General features: G+C 31.9%; 1 protein-coding gene across 1 annotated transcript in view; it reads right to left on the bottom strand.

Annotated features, from left to right (window-relative positions):
• The window catches only part of LOC119835457 (glutamine synthetase 2 cytoplasmic-like), a 32,313-nt gene extending 28,232 nt beyond the window's left edge, over positions 1-4,081 (bottom strand). Inside the window, exon 1 of the mRNA XM_038360282.1 lies at positions 3,968-4,081. The gene's annotated coding sequence lies outside the window, so the exon portion shown is untranslated. The remainder of the gene's footprint in view (positions 1-3,967) is intronic.
• Between the last annotated feature and the right edge of the window lie 15,141 nt (positions 4,082-19,222).

Here is a 19,222-nt window from a genome sequence, read left to right as displayed (position 1 = left end):
AATTTCTTAAACAGGCATTTGACGTGAAAGTTATTTCGGTTGCTCATTACGAAATAAGATCGATATTTATAGGTTATAGGTTATGATTATAATACTGCATACATTTAATTTGTACGGGCTTACTAGTCTTTAGTAACAAGAAATAATAACTTCAAGGTATGGTCTTCGTAAGAAAGTCAATTGGTTTGTACTAAGTGGCAGATCTGTTTATGGCAATTTTTTTTCTGACTTTTTGATGGACGTTAATGTTTTTCAAGCTGATGTATGTGTGTATTTAGCAGGTCAATTTCGTTTGATCGCTATACAGCTCAAACCAATGGACGGATTTTGTCATATGAGGTATAGTTTCAATCTTCAATATTGTGGTAGTGAAATGGCAAATTAAAAAGGAGCGTGGGGTTTATTTTTTACACGCTTTATATTAGCTTCACCTGTATGTTTGTTTGTAACCGACATCTTTGGGCGCGATTTTGACCCACTTTAAACGGCCAGATTTCGTTCAAACTTTGTAGATTTATTGAGGACCGATGACAATACACTAATTTGATAAAATTATTTTATTATACTAATGCCACAGATTAATAAAAGTAACGGAGTCTTATAAGCAATACGGATATAAAATGAAAGATCGCAAAAGAGACGATATGGCAACGGCCTTTTTTTTCTCTGTAATTACTTATGCTTGTATTTAAATCTTTATTACGTTTAAAAATATGAACTTCTATTCTGATTATAAGCGTATAATATTGAATAAATTGTACTGCGTATCTCAAGAGCCTACTTGAAGAGGAGATTACACGAGTTACCTGCAATCATTCGTGACAATATAGAGATACCATATACGTCAAATGTCAATAGGGCTGTATACACGATCAAGATAAATATAAAAACATAGATCACTAAATTTACACAGTTTTACTTTTTTAGATATTTTTTAATTTTATTAACTCACGGCTACCGGGAAAAGAGAAGGTTTCACTAAAATTTACACTTAGCTATTAAAAATAAGATACTGCCCAGCAATGACAACTATGCCTATGTGTAAATAAATATTCAACTATACTTATAATATAAAGCTGAAGAGATTATTTGTTTGTATCCGCTAATCTCACTGGAAGTACTGGACAGATTTTAAGAATTCTGTCTCCGGTGGAACATGCGCGTGATATCTAACTGCTCTTGGCTGCCACGACCGAAGACGGGGCGGAGCGTAGTAAAATATATTACGCACATTTAAAAACTTATCCAATTTATCCTCAGATATAACATGTGAATCATATAATATCCGTAATCTTTATATAGTTTGACAGATAACAAACTGACAAAGCAATCGCAACCTTACGAGAAGTGGATTACAGATTAAATAAGTCCTTTGATATGAGATGATTTCTTAATACGGCTCGAAGTATGTGATAACAATGTTACGATGCATTCTATCTGACTCTATGCATCAATATATATTTTATATATTTATACTGAGGCGTAACAGAACACATTAGTTGAATTGTTATACAAGCTAAGTCATAGTTGGTACCTATTGTCTTTCTATTGATAAATAATGTTTTTAATCCGTCAGTAGTTCCAAAGCCTTCACTCTCCTCTTTATAACAGGTTTTTACGACCTATTTCAGACACTAGTCCTTCATAACGTTAATACTATTTTCTTGTGTTTGATTTTACGCGAGCATTATATATTTAGGAATCAAAGACTTTTTAACGGATTTTAAACGCGCTTTATTCATTATATTATTAGACTCCCCGTGACCACGCTCGCTGAAAAGTGTTCGAAACGTCTGGTTAATAATATAATGAATAAATCGCGTATGAAATCCTTTAAAAAGTCTTTAATTCCTAAACGTTAATACTACTCAGTAGTTTAATGATTTGTGAAGGCAATTAAATATTTTTTCATTTCAAACCCGGCGAACTCCGTTTCGCCACCAGATGGCTGTATGAGAAAGATTTCCCGCTATTCTGTTGAAATTTTTCCAGAAATTTCTGTGCTATAAACCTCACGGAGTTCTGGAGTTCAGTTCTGGAGTTGCGTTCTGGAGTTATAGCGTCAGGAAGGAAAACCCGACATATTTTTATATAGTATAGTAGATTAGTATAGAAAACAAAATTATCTCTTTAAGGTGTATTTTATGACACTTAATAATTAACGTAATGTTCATAAATTTATTTACTGTATTATTGTATTGTTAAGTATTCAGCAAGAGAATTTAATTAGTCTGATATCACTTAAACGGGAAGGTAATGAGAACAATTATTTCTGGCATTCTATACTCATAATATTAAACTGTAATGTGTGTTGTTTGTTTAAACGCTCTTAAGTCATGAACTCCTGGCTCAATACACACCGAATATCAACTATCGGAATATGCAATTTTATCCAAAAATACTATACATTCGTACAAAGCCTAACAAACCTTAAATAGTAAAAAAATAATAATTCACAAAATGATTACTTTCGAAGTAGTAGAAAAACTGATAAAAATGTAATAATATTGTTATACGACCGATTGTCTAAATGTTGTAATATCAATATATCAATTACCTATATTTTATCGTTTAATCAAAAATTAAATGAATATATCATTCGGTTAGCTCGTGTCTGATAAATAATAACAATTTAATCCTTATTTAGGTTGTATATCTGCAGTTTGTTTCTACTATATTTTGAATAATCGTTGGATCTCTACCGTTTTAGTACGATTATAATTTTTGTATGACACGTGATTATAATAATTATTTATCAATTGGAAAGTTTTGTTCCGATAGTAGGAAAATTTACAACGACAAATTATTATTTCAATGTTTTGAACTCGCTTGAATGTTAATTTGTATATAATTATTAAATTAATATATAGCACTAATTACGGGTATTGTAAATTTAATTGATTTTTAATAATAACTAACAATGGAGGGTCGTTGGAACGGATTTTGTAAATATGAAGGTTGTTAGTTCGAATTTCGTTGTTTATTGTCAATCTTATTATTTTTACTTTCCATTTTATAAATAACTTTCGATGTACTTTTCAGAATACTGTATGATGTTCTTGTTGCCTCTTTGTTAATTACACTTTCGACGTGTTTGTTTTACAAGCTAAACTTTTTTAGAATGTCGGCATTTTCAGTTTTGCACTGATCAATTTTACCTTTAATTTAAATTTTTAACGAAACCCAACGCAAACCCAACGCTTTTTTTCATTTAATATTTTACAATAATGTCCCTGTTTTAGAATAAACAAATGGGGTAATATTAGATATGTTTTATAAAATGTACCTACATGTATTAACGTTACCATGACAACGTAGGTACTTGCATGTCTTATTTTATGTCTTATTTTCTCAAGTTCTAATTTGTATATATTATTTTGGTTTGTGTTATTGAAATGTTAAATATTTTAACATTTCTTTTAGTGCGCACAAACTACAAGACTTCTTTAATATTAAGATCGCTCGACTTCAAAGGGTTAAATCAGTAGTCCGGCGACCTAAAATAATAATTAAGTAACCACGAAATGCTTCCTCCGCGCTCCATTTACATCTTAGCTAAACCTTTCCAACACTAACTTCCAGAAACCAATTTAAAATAAAATAATAAAGCAGTTCAAGTTCAACAAGTAGTGATAACGAGGGAAACCAGTCGGTTTTCTCAAGTATGACGAAACTCCAAAATGTATATTTTAAACGTATACACAAAAGAGTTTTATTCCATCCGAATTTTATGCATCATCTTCATCCAAACTTCGACCGTTCTGTGTTTTGAATTTTTCTATTGGACAGTTCAAAAAAGTTCGCATTGCACACAAAGTTAACGCGGGAGCATTCAAACGCGTATTTCGATCGGGAATGATGCAATTCGCAATGCAACCAACCTCTCGCATGCACGGATCACCCGAGCTGGGATATTTCCACTACAATCCCGCTCACACGCTATTCTAAATAATAATGCCTTATTTACCTTGATAAGTCCAACGAAGTCACGCGCGAAACGTACGAACGTATGTAACACAAATCAACCGCCTCACGCGGGATTCAGAGATTGACTGATGTGTGTACGGTGTGCGTTTGAATATATATGCGCGCGCATCTTTGCGCTTGCGTGGTGGGAGATTACGTACAGTCCTCCACGAAGAAATAGCAACAGATGTACTGGTTAAAACGCTGTAGGGTCGTGTGTGTCGCCAACCGTACAGTTATCATCAACATCCGATGTTTCATACCATTAAACTGTTCTGCCAAATTGGAACAGGCAATGGGTGTGAACGGTGAAGGTGAGAACGCAGAACCGACCCCGACTCCCTGATCCTATAAAGTTCTAAGTATTCACACACCATATAACGTAGCTGTGATGGATGATAACAATTTTTATCACACCGATTATATGCGAGTCTTAAGGGAGATTCTTTATTATGCGCCAAGTGAAATAAATCAAAACACGTGTGTTTGAAAATACTTATAAAGTATTTTATGTTCTTAGACGTGATTTTTATAAGTGTTACCTGCTTTATTACATAACTAAAAAATATCTAGCATAGGTATTTTAAATTTCACACACAGCTAAATAAAGTGCGTTGAATAATGAATAGTAGCTAAGCCATATGGGAGAATATAGATACAAAAATAAAACGTTCTCGAATAAATATGATATTAAAATATGTGTATTGTATTTCAATAACTTCACTAAAACTGTTAAGCGTATTGCGTCCTCTTTAAAAACACGCTGATACAATCAACTGATATGCTCACTTAGTCTTATACAGGCTTAAGAAAAAATTTACCCTAGTGATCCGAATTAGGATAATAAGATGATGATGGTAGGATAATGAGAGATTTCATGTAATTACTAAATTGTCAACGATTGATAAGTATACAAACTTTGATGTAAATCTGTGTGTTTAAAGTGGGTCAAAATCGAATCTAAAGGAGTCGGTTACAAACATACAATTGAAGCTAATAAAAGCGTGTTAATAACATTTTTCATTAACGTATTAACCTAAAAACATTAATTCGCAGGTTGATTCGCCAAACCTATTAAAACCTTATTATACCTAAAAATTCAAATACGTCGACCAAAAAAGTATTTAAAAATACAATGTGAGAATACTGACATAACTTATAGCAGGTTTTCCCGAAAAATATAACTATGAAAACCTCTTCTTATGTACCGTTTAAAAATAAATAAAATCTGACGCTTAGCCCACGTTATCGTACCTTTTAGTTGCTATTTTTTTTTTTATATTGGATCTACCATCTCTAATTGACTAATAGAAGAAACTTATAGACGCAAATAAACGCCTTCCCTCTAACATAATGTTTTTTCTTATTTTCGTAATAGTTTTTATATAAGCTATCTTTTCAATTATAGAATATCTGATTTTTTTTTTTATCTCGTCGAGTGCTAAAACATAATAATATAGCAAATTATATTATTGACAAATGAAAACAATGCGATAGTTCTTATAGTTCCGTTTCAGTTATGTTATGTAACAATGCTGAAACGCTTCATGTTTAAAACAAAGCTATCGAAGACAACGTTGCTCACTGCGGAATTGAAATTAATTACTTTAGAAAAAAAATATGTATATAACCAAGAATTCCAGCTAGAGATCCTTTAATAAAAAAGAAAATTGAAAAACTGATGAAAATATGGCGCACAATTTAGGTTTGCACAAACGAGGTCCTATATCCCTTTTAAAAATTATCCATCGTTACAGATCTCTTTTTTTTTTTGAACAACAAATAAATGTTTACTCATATTTAGCATAATTTAATCCAACTTTCTAAGTGAGGTTTGATGCATATAAATAATTATTGTTATATGTTATTCTGGAACAAAATCCACCACTTACATTCCATTAGGTGGTTTTATCGTAAAATCTTTTTTTTAATGTCAAACTAGATATTACAATTTCTTATACATTATTGCACGTCAATGATTCAGTAATTATATGACATTTTAAATTAGCATTTTTAATTGAAATTAATAGGACAGGGTTTGCGTTTGTCATTTTAATGAATAAAATAGTTAATTAATGCAAAAAGGAAGGTATAAGATATATACTATCCGGCCACCTCGGCTTCACCCGTGTCTTTTCTCTCCATATATAAATATATTTCTCTCCGTATATAAGGACCTTGGAGCCTTCAGCTCATTACCTAATTAAAAATATTTTAGACAAGTTTAATGGTAGTAGTTTACAGACTGCTACCTCCATAGTATCACACCTTCTCTTTTAAGTGTGTAAAAATTATAAAGTAAAGGAAACGTTCAATAATGAAAGCTTAAAACGAGAAACATCTCCAAATAACAGAGCTGGTTCAACATTTCGAGTTTAATCTTTCATAAGAGACACCTTCGCGCCGTCATCTTATATATTATTCCTGATTTTTAGGAGAGTGTGACACCAGGGCCGGATATAGTGCAACCGGGGCTACAGACCCGGGACCTCCACGAAATAGAGAAGAAATCCGCAAAAAAAAAAAACAAAACCTCCATAACCATAAATACTGTTCGTATTTATTCGGTCGACTCTTTTGTAAACTAATAAGTTATCGGCTCTTTTTCCCCAATGCCCCAGACCTATGAATCCGAGTCTCTGTGACACATATACAAGTGCTGAGCATACATTTATAGTCCAAGAAAATGGGTAGGGTAAATGCGAATTTGAGATTAAAACTTGAATTTTTGATATAATTTACTTTGAGGAATCTAAAAACGAACTGTGCAAGTTTTTTTTAAATTCACCCCCGATTCACTTTAAAAAAGTTAAACCGATTATATATATTATAAATTATAATATATATAATCATATCAATATAATTGGTTTAATTTGAAAATAAAAAATTTCAAATTGTTATAATTTTGTTATAAACAATTGAAAAAATATTTTTTTTCTCTAGGATCAAAGTTTATAATTATATAAGTAATTTAATTAAAAAAATATATGAGTTTTATCAATTTTTCAATAAGTTATGATTTTTTAAAGTTGCAGTTATCATCCCCTACCTTCTAACTACCCTATCTCAGTTAATTTCAATTTTAGGAAAAAAAGTCATAGAAACATTTTTGTGTAAAATTTTACGCTCTACAAATTTTACTTAAAACTTTTTTTTCTAACACTTACGGTTTCGCCAAAATTTCAAAAAAACGACTTTATTTTTTTTTTTCACCCCTTCTCGGGGGTGAATTTAAAAAAAACTTGCACAGTTCGTTTTTAGATTCCTCAAAGTAAATTATATCAAAAATTCAAGTTTTAAACTCAAATTCGCATTTACCCTACCCATTTTCTTGGACTATTACACCCGTATATTCTACGTTACATTATATTCTTATCAAATTATCAATGTTTGACATTTCCACGTCCATACAAGAAAAGGAAAAAACTGTTTTATGTATCACCAGTGACGTGTGTTTAGAGGTTGTGGTTTTAATAAGTAACGGATAAAGGGACAATTTGTAATCCAAATCTGGAATTTCCGCTGTCGTAAAATAAACACGAGTCTTAGTTGTTTTCAGCGAGATATAAGAACATACATCCTAAAGTATATACGCTATTATATCTATTTTCAACCGACTAAATAAAAAGAGGTTCTCAATTCGATTGCGTTTTTTCCTCTAGAACATTTAACTGGATGAAGCGATCGGTATAATTATTTTTTTTATTTATGGTCTCATTTTTACATATAATTATTATTTAGCATAGCAATACTCGCAATACGCCTATTTATAACCATCATCATGGACTGATATCACATATTTGAAAGCAAGCCTACTTGAACTCTAAACACAGACGATACATCAGTTATAATACCTTGGTAACCACATTCAATGACAATAGTATCGCTTTACAAGAAAAACCATATTATTGTTTTGAATACCTATTATTTTATGCACAATTTGTTTATGCACAAAGTATTAGTGTATAATATTGACTACAACAGTTCTACTTCTACTTACTTACTTACTTCTACCTAGTACTTATATAAATTTGAAGGAGGAAGTGACCAAAGTTGACCATGCCTCTAACCCAGCTTCTGTAGTCAGTAAGTCCCCCTAACAAGTTGTGAACTATCGGGCATTAAACGTGTTTTATTATTGATGCTTACGGAAAATTATTTGAAGAATCTTTGTTGCCCATTCGAAGTCAAGACAGCTCGGTTCAAAATTGATACGTACCACTCTTCAAAGGAACCAGATAAGTGATTATAGTTAAAAATAGTATTAGGTCTACCAATTAGTCCTATTTTTAGTTATTCGTATTTCTTATTTGCCCTCATAGGTGGCCTTTGCCCTAGTAATAGGAACATATATAAGCTGATGATGAAGAAGATGATGATTTGTATATGTATTTGAAATATATTTACCATTAGCCCACGCTCGCGCGCGACAAAATTCCGAGCAGGCGCACTTGAGTTATAATTGGTGTAGTTAACACGACTTTCTTTAATACAGCGTTGTGTCACCGTTCCTTCGTCCTTTCGCTCGGTTAAATGTTTCGCCGATACATTCGTTGGTCTTTAAATGATCCTACAGACAATAAATGTGGTATAGTATTCGAATAGCAGTTCAATAAAAATTTAAACGACCAATGCTCCATGTTGTGCGACAAGTTAATCTTAGCTCAAGTCTATTCTATCTCTTTAATACGCTTCCATTGTATTTTGTGACAACCTAAGTTTTTTAAATGTGGGTGTCGAGCATGCTTCGGCACAAATTGGGCCAGCTCGCACCAGGGAAGTACCACACGCTCACAGAAAACCGGCGTGAATAATAGCATGCCATGTGTTTCGTACGGTGACTAGGGGGACCCGGAACACCGTTTTCTTTTCCTTGCCTACCCTTTCCAGTCCGTTCCTTCTTTCCAGTCATTAATCCTTACCTAATCCCTTAATCCTTAAAAACTTAAAAACGGGTAGCGTTTTTTTATAGGCACTACAGTGCAGTATAGAGGTATACCTCTGCGAATGTTTATGGGCGGTGTAGATCGCTTACCATCAGGCAAACCACCAGCTTCCGCCTGCTATGACATAAAATAACACATACTTACATATTACTTTCACGTAGGATTGTACAGCCGGATTTCCAGAACCACCGAACTCAATTGAAATCGAAAATGTCATATTATCATATACATTTATATTACATTTGAGTAAATCACGTCATTTTAAGATATTTAATGTTAATCTTTCAACAATATGCAGACGATTTTAGACTGTCTTGAGAAAAAAAAATATGAAACTCTATACTTCAGTACGTACAACGCAGTACCTACAGATAGTTTATTTAAATTTCTACATCCTATTGTTTAATAGGTGAAGTAACATTCAGCATCAGATTGTAATAAAAGGTGTTAAAGTTTTAACAACTTTACCCATAGCTATGGAAAAATTTAATAATTAATCTTCACACAAATGCCACTAATATAGAAATACTGTGGAAGCCACGAAACATCATATCACATCGTTAAAGAATTTATGTTTCCTTTTTTCAAACTAGATGGCGCCGCACGAGTATAAATCGTAGTGTAAATATTCTATCCTAGAAAGCCTGAACCAGCTGAAGGGTGCATCTTCAATAAAATAAAGTGGAAACCTTTTGTCCTGGAACATAAGGTACAGTTTTGCTAAATGACCTTTCTCGTTCTATGTTATCATACGAGGGGAATATTGCAGTAGCGTAATAAGTATTGATGTCAGATTTATACTGTAGTCAATCTCAATACAGTAAGAAAAACAGTTAAAAGTAATAATTATATTATTTTAAAACTATATTGTGTAACTATGTTTTAAACTGTAATTTAAATACGGAAAGGCTAAGGAAAATAAATGCTTAAATTAAGTTAAACAATTTATTAAATTATGAATAAATAGTCTGCGTAAATAATATATAAAAAACGTTGAAGGGAAGAGTTAAAAAACATATAAATGTTAATATTTTTCAATCTTACCACTTTTAATTTATACAATTTCAGAATTGTTTTAAACTATCTTCAATTTAGCTATTATTTTACAAATTCCAACAAAATTCGTAGTTTTTAACTCACTTTTTATGCCAGTGGTATGTAACAAACCTTAATTGTAGGCAATAAAGACGAAAACACACTGTTATACAACCTTTGTCCTTTGTCTCACTGCCTTTATCTAATATCGCAACAGTGTGCTACGATCCCAATCAAGCGCCTGTCAGGAGCACAAACAAACCCACATGAGCCTTTGTTACTATCCAGCTATTGGAATTACATGCTACTTCAATCCACATGACGATGACTGCCAGGCGTAGAGAATACATAATATTATGTAGCCCTTATGCAGTGGTATAATCTGATCGAACGTTTAGAAAAAAAAAAAATAAACAATTTAAATTTCGAATGACAGAACGTTGATAGGTGATATTATCATTTGATTGAAGGACGGAAAAGTTAAGCATACAATATTTGTTTTATAATTTGTGTTATATTCTGTAGGTCATAAATAAATTCTGGCACCAGTACCAGTATAGAATTTGGCAATCTGTTGTTTACCGAAATAAGAAGAATAATACGTGTGCTGTTCTTGAGTTTTGTGTATTTCATTTATATTTTCTCTGTTTAAAACAATAAACATAACTTAATCTAGATTCTGGATACAGGTGTTCTTGCGCAAAATACAATATTACACACAGATTAATAACATGTACTTTAATGTGTGCAACAAATGCGTATAATTTATTTAATACGATGGAAAATGGTACAGATTTTAATAGATTATGAGAAACAATAGTAATAATTACATGTAATAATTCATTGTTCAATACTTGCAATTTACTTGATATTAAACTCGGAAACCTATCACTGGTCGAAACCTACTTCGGAAGTACTATATATTTACAGAGCCTTTGAGTTTCGCCAAAACATTGTCATTTTACCACAGGCCAGAATAATAATATTGTCCTTTTTCCTTTTGTTTTCCTTGGATGACTCAGGCAATTATTTATAACATCATATATTTTAAAGCACTATAATTTAATGAAGATTCTAGATTCGAAAAGCATAACTTATAATTTTATTACAAATATTTCAAAATTAAAAAAAAAAATTCGTTATCGAATGTAGATGTACATCGATTTACACGTCGGTATATTGTTTTTAAAAATAAATTATGTTTATCATACTTAGAACCTCCTGGCCTGTCTGGAAGAAATCTCGGAAAGCTTTTACCTGTTTGTCTCTTTTCTTTTCCTCCTGTTAAATAAGCGAAATAATGAAAAAATAAATAAACCTCTGCGAGTTTATTTGTGTCCACCTCTCTCATGTATCCCTAATTACTCGTTTACTTGAAAATGAAGATAATAACAAAACAAACCAATAAATAGCAACATAATTAACGTACACGATCACGTAACAAACAAAAACCGTGACATTAGACATAATTAGTTTATTTCAGCATTTATATATTTACCTATATTACTGCTTACAGTACCGTGTAAGAGTCAAGATTGATAAATAATATTCCATGCTACCCGTATGACATTAATACGCATAATGACATTATATTAGAGTAATTGACGTTACTATTCGAAGTTCAATCGCAAAATTTAACTTAACTAATATACTCGTATATTATACATGGCAATGAAGACCGGATATAAAAATTATAATGTAAATAAAATTGAAAATAAAGTGTTAAATAAACAAACAATTTTATTACGATAACAGTGTGAAACCTGAACGCAAAACAAATACCGATCGTTCAAACAACGGTTTTTTATTTGTTTAAAATATCAAACAAACAATAAACACAAGTGTTCTTAGCAGATACAATAAACGCGTTGCAATAAGCCAGCTAACTCATCATCGAGATGTTTTATTATCAACGTACCTATGTATATAATGTCATACGAATACGCACGTAAATAAGAAAATATAGTAACACGGACTTTTTTTTATAAGGACAAACAATTGGGTTGAAAATTATGTTCGTTAAAACCGAACCGTTAAGCCAGCGCTGGTAAAGCATCACAATTCATCACAAAATGAAAAAATATAGCCCATGTGAATTCTGAAAAGTGTAGACTTTATGATGAGTTACCCCTACATCAAACACACCTACAAACAAACTTAGAAACATATACAATCGGTATAGAATAACAGCTATTCAGTAATCTCTAGTATAGGCTAGAAAATATATTTTCTGATTAGTATAGGAGATTTGCATTATTAAATGAAATATATAAAAATGAGCCTTTCATATCATACGATTTAGTATTTGAACCATCACTGTAGAGGTTCATGAAATGATCGTTTACCATCAGGCGAACCACCAGTTCAGTTGCTATGACATAAAATGGAAAATATCATCAGATGTGACAGTCTGCGGAGAATTCAGTGTGTTAATGTTTCACGGTTGGACAACTTTGTTTGTATTGTTAAATTTAGTTAAATAGAGTTAACTGAGATTAACATAATTTCTTTTCCGCTATAATGAAAAAGCAAATGTTATTAGGAGGAAAATTTCCAACCACAATATTAAAAAGTTTGGCAAATCCAAACGTGCGCAACTCATGATGCTCATTGGTTCGATAAAAAGAAATATTTAATGTATTGAATAATCGAGTGTTCCAAAATAGATATACAAGCACTCGTGTGTATTTTTGTCAGATTTAGTTTTTTATTGATAACACATACACATAGTACAATTTATAATCACCATTTTTAATGCCAATCACCGGATCGTGGATCTGAAGCTAATAAATGAAATATTCCGATAATAGAGATGATATTCTCAGATGCGTCTTGCTTATATGTGCAGAAATTTACATATACACGCCCAAGGAACGGCAAAAGGCTTCAGATAACTATTTAAATACTAAATAATAGTTATAGAACGCAAAGCGAATGAATCCCAACAAATAAGCGATTTCATCATTCAAGCGCTATAATACGTCTATATGAGTTAATTCAGGGGTAATGGATAGTTAGCCCATCATATCCCTGCAAAAATTACATTTTTCATTCAATGCAGGTCCATCTCACAGCAGCGTATTGAACGTATTGCAACACATTTCAATGGTGCGATTTAAGGGCATAGTGCGACATCTAGGTTGGGACGGTTCATGATTTGAAATTGGTTACGTGTTGTTTACGACGTGTTATTTCGAATATGCCATATGATTATTAAACACAATATTCTGGTAGCGGATATAGCGAACAGCTTTACTAAATATTATGTTCATATTAACATCGTTTAGTGACAATAATTTGTGTAAAAAGGATATAACGACATCAATTTGTGTGTAATTTTATTTCCAGGAACGTGGGATATTACGGTTCATTCGTTTAATTGCGACAATAATTTAAAAGTAACCTTCACGAATTGTATACAGTTATATAGATAATGTTGGTTCTGTGACCTGCATGTTTTATAATTAGTCACATTGTTTAAACCTAAAATTTATTTTACTAACAATGTCTACTACACTTTACACATATGTTGTAGTTTATTTCCCTATAGCTTTTAACCCGCTGCTAAGCCCGTGTTTGTATCGATACTACTGTTAAAATATGTAGTTAATATAAACAGATATTAATGCGAATGGTATAGAAGAAATATAACAGACTAGTAAAGATCTTAATTGTAATGTTTACACTTCAACTGTCTACATTACATGTTTCCTAAGCATATTTCGAAATAGAATTTCTGTCGTGTCTATATTCGGTTAAATTGTAGTTAGTATGAACGTAATTGAACTTTTTTATCGTAGGAACAGAGCGCACCGGCCCTGAGTATATTAATGTCTAATGAAAGCATGTACAACCCGGTAAATAGCCATCAATTTTGTGTTATATATACTGTGAGCTTTATGTGTGTGAATAATTTATTACGTAACACGATGATAATGTCATCTAATGATTGGATATGAAATTTAAATAGGCACGTTATCTTCATTTTGTCATAAAGTTATTATGTACTAGCTGCGCCCCGCGGTTTTACCCTCGTAAGTCGGTATCCCGTAGGAATATCGGGATAAAAAGTTGCCTATATATTATTCCAGTTGTCCAGGTGTCTACGTACCAAATTTCATTACAATCGCTTGAGTAGTTTTTGCGTGAAAGGGTAACAAACACACACACACACACATCCTTACAAAATTTCGCATTTATTTTAGTAAAATTTTTATATTAGTAAAATTTTTACGTTAAACTTTCCAACTAGGCCAGTCATCTAGTATTTTGCATAGAAAATTTTCCGGGAGTGTTGATAATTTCTGTATAGATCTTGATGTGTTATTTTCCAATTTCCATTCGACCACTTCGTATCTTTATTGCGCCGCTATATTAGAAAAATGGCGTTGTAAAGTTCTTTGGCAATGTCTCTTACCCTCGTGATTTTCTAAGGGAATTTATATAGATATTTACCGACAAAACAAATTAGATTATTTTTCAACATTTTAAATGTTTACTATATATACTTTTTTGTTATAGAAACATAATTTTCATAATATTTTTCCTCATATTCAAAAATAAACGAATCGTTACAGCCTAAAGAAATTGAACTTGTTTATCACCGGGTAGACGACGTCTTTGTTCAAATTGTTTAAACAAAAGCTACATACATACAAATAACCTATATCCATGAATGCAAGCGCTACACTTGCTTATTATATATGATAATTACGTATAATAGATGAACAGTTGTTTTTATTGGTGTGGAAAACGTCCTTTAGTCGATTCTACACTTACTAGCCGCTACCGCAGCATCCTTATCGCTTCGGGCGATGGCGCATAGTCGTCGGCCCATCACGCTCGTCTCTTTGCTTTTCGCTAACATATTTTAATTTTAAATTCTATTTAAGGACTGTGTGCTGTAGTTAATTTTAAATATAAATATTTATATACGATTATCAGCTATTAGTTTATTTATTAACGTTCCAAATAATTTAATCTCTATGAAGTGTCAGTCCATAATTCTAAAGATATTGCATTCAACATTGTCACGCCGTTGTTTTTAAGTACCTGTAATGATATCCAGAATAAAAAAGAATGGATAAAACGATATTTGATGGATAGACTAAAGATTGAAAAATTTCTCGTAAATGTGGGTAACATAATAACTATCTTTACCTATCCTGAGACAACTATTCCTTCCATTTTCTATTTTACAGATGGAATTATTTAAATTCAAGTTTATTCAAAGAAGCAGTTTATGAAGCATTACATCACAGAGATAATATAATACTTAATAAACTGTTTTCTATTCCCACGTCTACAGTATGTTTAAAATAGATAAATAAAGTACTCACAAACTGATAGTTACGGTCGGAACTTAATGCCGCCAATACCAAACAATGTAAATCATAACATAGCACTAACGACGCGATAAAAATCTTCCATCACCACAATATTATGATAGTTTACAAACAATGTGTGAAGATTTTTTTCGCAAATACCGTTGGTAACCAGCCAGCTTCGGCTTATCAATGTATTTACTCCGCTTTCACGAGACCGCGGCGTGATGTTCGCGAAATCTTGTCATTTCAACACACGAGTGTGTTTGCATATTACTTACGATCTTTAGGCGTATCTTTATACGCTTGTGAGATATCGTCTGAATCGATTTTGTGGCAAGTCATTGGTTTAAGGACTTGGATGCTGATTTCATAAGTGCTTTGATATGCTGATAGCAGAGATCCTTAAAGTTTATTTGTGTTTTTTGTACTATTCATTGGCTTTAATACCTATGATGATTATGAGGCTACATATTACCTTTTATTGAGGGAAGAAATGATAGGTAAATAAACATAAAAACATGCTTTTGGCTAGTATGGAAAATTAGAATCTAGCGATGTTATTGGATCGAAATATTCGACCATTTATTTCTTATTGTAGTAGTGTTCTACCCCGGCTTAGCCCGGGCTGCTTATATAGATACTAGGTGCGCCGTGCGGTTTCATCTGCGTCTGTCTGTATCCCATAGAATATCGGGATACAAAGTTTCCTATATGTTATTCCCAGTTTTTCCAGTTGTCCGGCTATCTACGTACCAAACTTCATTGCAATCGTTTCAGTTATTTTTGCGTTAAAGAGCAACAAATATATCTACACATACATCCATCCTCACAACCTTTCGCATTATATATATTAGTAGGATAGGATAGGGTAGGGTATGCATATGTAGAACGTTCATATCCAACGATGAAATAATTTAAAATGTAGGTCCTATAGATCCCCTAATTAGCTTTATTTTATTACATTAGTATATATTGTCGAAATTTCAAGGTTTCATTAAAAACGTTCTAACCAAAGGCCGATACTGGAAAATTGGGCCAGCTCACATGGAAAGTACTCGGCTCCCACTCTCAAATACTCGTTCCCTAAATCTCATATTAATTTTTGCTATATGACCTACTTAGTTAATTTCCCAAAAAGTTGTGTTTCGTGAGCACCATTAGGGTAGATAACTAGTTTAATTAACAAGTAACATTTAAAAGGAATTTAATTTAACCTTCTATGACAATATGAATAAATTTCGTCAGATTTTGTAGATTATACAATCTTAATACTTATTTTAAACATCAACGCACAGCCGAAATTACTCGACCGATCGGGCAGAAATTTGGCATACAGATCATCCACTATAATGTGGGCATATTCTTAAAATAAATTCTCATAAATCATACCTAAGGAACAAAATAGGGGATGAAATATTGTTTTTTAATGTGGTATATGAATAGGCTAACCTAAACAAACTGATTTAGTTGTACTTGTATACGTATCACAGTAAGACGAAAACCGTTAAATGAAAGTCTATTTCGCGGGATCGTAAACATATGAATATAACACAGTTCTGTATTATATCGAAAAGTTACTTTTTCCAAACGTCCGTCAAGAGCAATTTGCAAGTCGATATGAGTAATTTATAAGTAAACCAAATCTAACCTAATCCATCTTATCGTTTGACCATTTCACAATTTAGCTGTTTCACATCAATATATATGATCTATTGAAACAGAATTCATATTACAACAACGTATTTATGTATTTAACAAATCGCAGTGCTTCGTCAGGTGAGTTTGTACGATCGGCAATCGATTCCGCGGTATTGTATAATATAACGATATTGACAATTTTAAGGTGACACAGCTATAATTGTGCTTCACATGCTCAATGCAGCAACCATGGAATCAGTAACGTAATAACAATCCACAATTGTTTCTATCATGAATTTCACACGTGAACGCGTGGATACATTGTAAAAAATCCACTGCCTTATCCGGTTCAAGTCGGTCGCCTTTTAGCATACAATTACTACCAAATACAAGTTAACCAAGTCGTGATCGCACGATATATTTATACATGTCAATAACGATAACGAAATGCAAATCATTTGTTAGACATGGAGTTATAATTGAAGCTGGGTAAATACACTATCGACTTTTTCGGTGTTGTGCTCGGTTAAACTGTGTAAGGAAAATTTTTGTTAGTCCGGTCAAGCATTGTACAAATTGATACATTTGTTATATTAAGTTTATATTATCTCTTACAAAATCAGAATACAAAACAAACAAACAAACTTCTGTATTGTTTATATCTAATACAACACATTACCTATGTATATATTAGTTTGTGTCATTAGACAATTCAAAGATTACTATTATGATAGATCTCGATCTTCTTGGACTAGTTAACGCGTGAACGTAGAACTGAAAGGCCCTGGGTAACAACGTAAGGGAAAACACGTATTTATAAATTAGATCAAGATAATAAATGTTATAAAATAAAATAAAAAAAAACTAAATAAAATACACCACATAAGGTATCTGCGTCCCGAGATGGGAGGTACCACTCCTGATTCCAAAATGGGACCATCTAATAACAATTTCCGAACAAAAAGAATCACGTGAATGAGTTTTAAAACCCACGGAGTTATTGAGCACAAAAAATCAACTAAATACAGTCGAATTGAGAAACTCCTTCGTTATTGAGAAGGTCGGTTAAAAATATGAAGGAAAAAGAACCGGATTATTCCAAACCGCAAATAATGTATTTATTATGACCAATTTAACGTGTTTTAATAACGCAAAACAATTGAAAATGCTAATGTACCGGGTAATAAGTTTATAATATAGTAGGCAAGTGTTTTTACTATTTAAATCCATTTTTATTTTACAATATTAAATCTTTTTTTAATGTTACAGCCAAAGCATACAAAACTTATATATGTACAAAGAAACGGTATGTTATAACTCTTTTAAAATACAAATGAAAAGTCACCTCTAATGAGGATAACTTATTTGCCTCACGGCTCACGTTGGTGCATTTTAAACGTGCGTGCATTGTGCGGTTATTCTTAATAGAAAAAGACGATTTTTCAATAAGATCATCTAAACCTGATGCAGTCTAGTTGTTGCTGGAGAGAAAATGGAACGAGGCGAAATCAAATCTCAGTCAAAACCAATCATCGTCGCAAATAACGGCAATAATAGATATTGGGTCAAGTAATAAATAATCTATCTGCATTGTTCCATTTATGTGGTAGCTATATAAATAAGTCTGGAAACTGCATAGGACTTATTGAAAATAAGCTTCGTGGATCATCATGAAAATAATCGAAAGATTTCAGTCGATACGATTTTCATATAATTGAAATTTTAAAGCGATTATATGCTTTGAAAGTAAGTTGTCATTTTTGCAATAAATGTACAAAACACATTAGAATTTAGAGAATGTATGTCTAAAAAGTTCGGATATATATTTGTGGTGGAGTACGTATAACAACGAGAAAGAAAGTATCTTTATACATTACTTGAGTTAAAGTAGAAAAAAAACCTTTAAAATGGGAATTGAATAAACAGCATGGCATTATAAAGGTAATAAAATGTATATAGCAACAAAGCTATTTTTGTTTATGAAGATAACACATATTGCCGCAGCAAGTAAAGATAAACATGATGTGATAAAAAGATTAAATAAATAAAATAGATATTGATAAATAGCTTATTACATGTAAAAGTTTATCTTAATTATAAATACTGCAATGTTGAATTGGCATTTCTACAATCTCTTAAGGATGATCTAGATAGTTAAGAATAGCAAACCTTTTTTTTGTTGTTAGAGCGGGCAACCGAGCTGGTGGTACGCCTGATGGTAAGCGATCACCATCGCCTATATACTTAGTCTGGCCATAAATACTGTTACACTTAATTATAAAAAAATATTACATTTGAATTTCGAATCTG

The sequence above is a fragment of the Zerene cesonia genome, chromosome Z (assembly GCF_012273895.1).
Source record: "Zerene cesonia ecotype Mississippi chromosome Z, Zerene_cesonia_1.1, whole genome shotgun sequence".
Taxonomy (NCBI): Eukaryota; Metazoa; Arthropoda; class Insecta; order Lepidoptera; family Pieridae; genus Zerene; species Zerene cesonia.
The sequence above is the reverse complement of the archived record's forward strand: the minus strand, read 5'-3'. Positions and strand labels throughout refer to the sequence as shown.